Below are 3,769 nucleotides of genomic sequence, written 5' to 3'. Positions count from 1 at the left end.
GATGTAGAAAAATGAAGTACTTGTTCAACCCCTACTTTTGTATATATGGATTGGAAAAACAAGAGTGTGGATAATTTTTTACTTACCTACGTATATGAGAGAAGTTTTATGTTAGTCACAGATGTGCCAGTAGTATTTGTTACGACTGTATAATAAGAAATTACACAAATATATAATGTTAGAAGAATTTGGAGAATAAATCTTATTTATGCAAACATGAAGTATAGCTGCTCTTTTATTAATTTTATTTAATTTTCCACTATTTGTTTTGTCATAATCATCATATTCAGCTTCATAATTTAAATCCAGTTGTTTAATTCTGGTTCCATTCTATATTTAATTTGAGTATCTTTTCTTCATTGGTCTTTTGGTTTATTTTGGCTCTAATCCCTCTTTTCATTGGTTTTTCAGTAGTTCTCTTTCAAACAGATGGTACTAACAAGCTCATTTATTACTCAGTTCTTGTCCACTGTCTATAAATTTGGTATCCCTTTTTGGCATGTCTGCATCTCCATGCACAGCCTATTAAAACCACTCCATTTGTTCATCGGTCTGCACACATGAAGCAACTTGAGAACTGCCAGATTTTAATGAAATGTAACATTGGGGAGTTCTGCTCAAATTTGATACATTCAACTTTAGCTAAAATCGGACAAAAGGATAACATTTTCATGAAGACCTATGCACGCTTGTGCACATACTTCAGGCATAACTTGCAAAATATTTATCAGAATGAAAAATGTTTCCAATAGAAATTGTAGATGAAACTGCGAGTCTTACAGCTGTTGAGATAATGAGGTATGGTATTCTTATATCTTGAGCAACTCCACTAGAAGTCTCATGCTATGCATACATTTCCTAACCTGTCTGTCTTTTTGAATTTCACTGTTTAATTTCTGCAGAATGTGTTACATTAACTCCTCAAGGTGGTATCCTTAGTATGTCCTCATGAGGCTGTGAGGTTCACTGCCATATAAATATTGCAATGTTCAGCTAGTAGGAGTTTAAATGCTAGCTTGAGTGGTTAATGGTCTGTGGGTGCATTTCCAGATGCTGACAAGAAATTCCCATTTCTGCTCATAGCATTCTTACCCACGTCATGGTTTATTTTTATTATATTACATCCTCATACATTGTTCTGCAATTCATTTTAACCCATTTTGTTATGTTTTAAGTATTATAACAGTTCTGTATTCTACCTTGACACAAACTGTTACTCCTCATCAAATATCAAATCAGGGAGAGTGAGATGGACGAAGCATGTAGCTATACATGGAAAAGATGATAAATTTATACCAAACCTTAGTTGTAAAACTTGAAAAAACAGCCTGGTCGATCAGGACATTGATGGAATTATATTAAAAACAAACAAACAAAACAAAGTCCTTGACCTGTAATCCGCAAGCGAACTATACTGACTGAGTGACCGCCACCTGTCGGCAAAGTCAGTGCCAACTTTTGCAGATAGAGGGTGTCACGTGGTCAGTGCAACGGATCCCCATGGCTGTTAATCTCTGTTTTCTAGACCAGAGCTGCTATTTCCTTCAAATAGCTCCTCAGTTATCCTCACGAGGCTGAGTGGACCCAGTTCCAGACCCATCACTTTTCAGGAAATTTGGCAGCACCAGGAATCGAACCTGGGACCTCTGGATCTGTAGCCAGGAACTCTGACCACTAGACCATAGAGGCGGTCGAAATTATATTAAACTTCATAATAATGAAATAAGGTGTGACACTGTGATTGCAATTATCTAGCTATGGGAATATGATTTAGGCGGGTTTTTATGAACACAGTACTGAATTTCTGGTGCTACAAAAGCAAGGAATTTCTTGACTATCTGAGCAAATATTAGCCTCTCAAGAAGCCCTCTACTGCATGGAATTGGTTAGCTAGTCAAGTTACATCAGCAGGATTTTAAATATTTCATTATGAATCGTATGATGACAGGAAGAGAGTCATATTGAAACCTTTTTGAAAACTGTACATGGTATGGTCAATTCTTTCATCCTGTTTTAGTGCCACGTTCACACAATGAAACTATTCATGACTCTTTTGTATTCACTCAAATTTACCCATGAGGAATGTAATTAAACTATTTTACTTTTACAGAAATATTCACTGCAAACTTATTTTTAAAGAAACATTCAGCACCATTACATTGCCTTAGAGTGATAACATTCAAGTTCATATGTACATGATAATATTACTTATGGTATCTCAACATCTAAATGTATTGTCAATATGTAATATACTGCACCACGATGTCATAGTGATAGGCTTTATAATCACCATAAATGATGGGCACACTTCTGATTAACCTAAATCTCTGTCTCCAACTTCAAGCACCACACTTCTTTCTACAAGAAAATGATACTCAAATGATTCCAGATTTAACTGTGATATATGCAAGAACACCTCATTAGCATGGCTTCTGTACCTATACACAAGGTCATTTATGACTGAAGCAGTATCAGAATGCAGCTTAAAAGGTACTCCATACAACAAATTGTGATTCTGAGATATGTTAATTGTGTCCTTTGTAGATGTCTGTGGAACAATTGTTGAGTCTGGTGCAAGTGAATACGGTAATGCAGGGTAATGAGAAGGTCCTGCACAATCACTGCCACTTTGCTGATTATCCGCACTCTCTACAAAAACGAAGCCATCACCTTGTGATTTTGCAGTGTAGTCTTGTGGCTCAGTATCAGGAACCTTCTTTTTACTGCCAAAGAACCACGACAGGGACATCAGACCGTATTTCGTGCAGTAGTCTCTACAAGAAATAAATATTACAAGCGATATATTAATGTTTAACCTGACTTAATCCCTATAGTAGACTGTAACCTCAAATGTTCTAACAAAGTCAGGCCCACGAACTTTAAAAATACAAAGACGGTACAAATAATGACCATTAATATGTATTATATAATGTAGCAGAAATAACTTACTTTTTAACACTAAATATTGCTCATACCCAGGGGACCACAGCACACTGCGTCGTCAGAACGGTCAGAACGGTCAGAACCAATGCTACCAATACATGAAGCAAAGAATATTGAAGGCAGGTGTCTTTTACGCGAAAAAGTAAAATAAATTGAAATTAATTATAATAACAGATATTTGTAATTTTAGTAGAATTATCCTTCTATGGCTAGTACCTCGAAAGCCCTTCTGTTACGAGTCTTTCAAGTTATAATTCATAGGTAGCATAAAATCCAGCATTTAGCAGAGCGGGAGTTTCAAAAATACCTACGTCGTATGCCACTATGCATCCCTTCATTCGCCCATCGAAATTTAAAGCTGTGCACAAATGGGAGCATCGTTCTTTCTTGAAATTGAAAGTCTTGTTATTAAATTAAAGGTTTTGTCAACATAATCTAGAAATGGTGCCCCTGAACATTTGTCATTACGAACATACTGTNTATTGTGTACATTGTGTATTCCAGGCATTATGTGTGTATGTAATTTAGCAACCAGAACGCCTACTGTGATGATGGTTTCCGAATAAGTATTGATGTTCCCTCTGAAGATGATCCGTAAGTGTATGTCTCTCTCGTTCTCTCTCTCTCTCTCTCTTCTCTCAAGTCTCAATTCTGAGACAGTAAAATATGGTCGCGAGTCCAAAGGGACTCGGACCCGAGAAAGACTGCGCTGGCAAGAGCCAGCAGCATATACAAAAGACAGACCCGTCCTCTCGTCAGAGAAGGCGCCCCACAGAAACAAGACCGTAACTGTCAAACGATAATAATTAATATCTGGTCATGAGCC

At 36.8% G+C, this 3,769-nt stretch overlaps 1 long non-coding RNA gene across 1 annotated transcript; it reads right to left on the bottom strand.

Annotated features, from left to right (window-relative positions):
- Positions 1 to 2,049: 2,049 nt before the first annotated feature.
- On the bottom strand, positions 2,050 to 3,018 carry LOC117282269. The gene is made up of 2 exons (XR_004512979.1): positions 2,950 to 3,018; positions 2,050 to 2,774 (listed from the first exon to the last, which is right to left on the bottom strand). It is a non-coding gene; the product is annotated as an uncharacterized LOC117282269 (long non-coding RNA).
- Between the last annotated feature and the right edge of the window lie 751 nt (positions 3,019 to 3,769).

This window comes from Cryptotermes secundus, unplaced genomic scaffold (genome assembly GCF_002891405.2).
Source record: "Cryptotermes secundus unplaced genomic scaffold, Csec_1.0 scaffold303, whole genome shotgun sequence".
Classification (NCBI taxonomy): Eukaryota; Metazoa; Arthropoda; class Insecta; order Blattodea; family Kalotermitidae; genus Cryptotermes; species Cryptotermes secundus.
The sequence above is the reverse complement of the archived record's forward strand: the minus strand, read 5'-3'. Positions and strand labels throughout refer to the sequence as shown.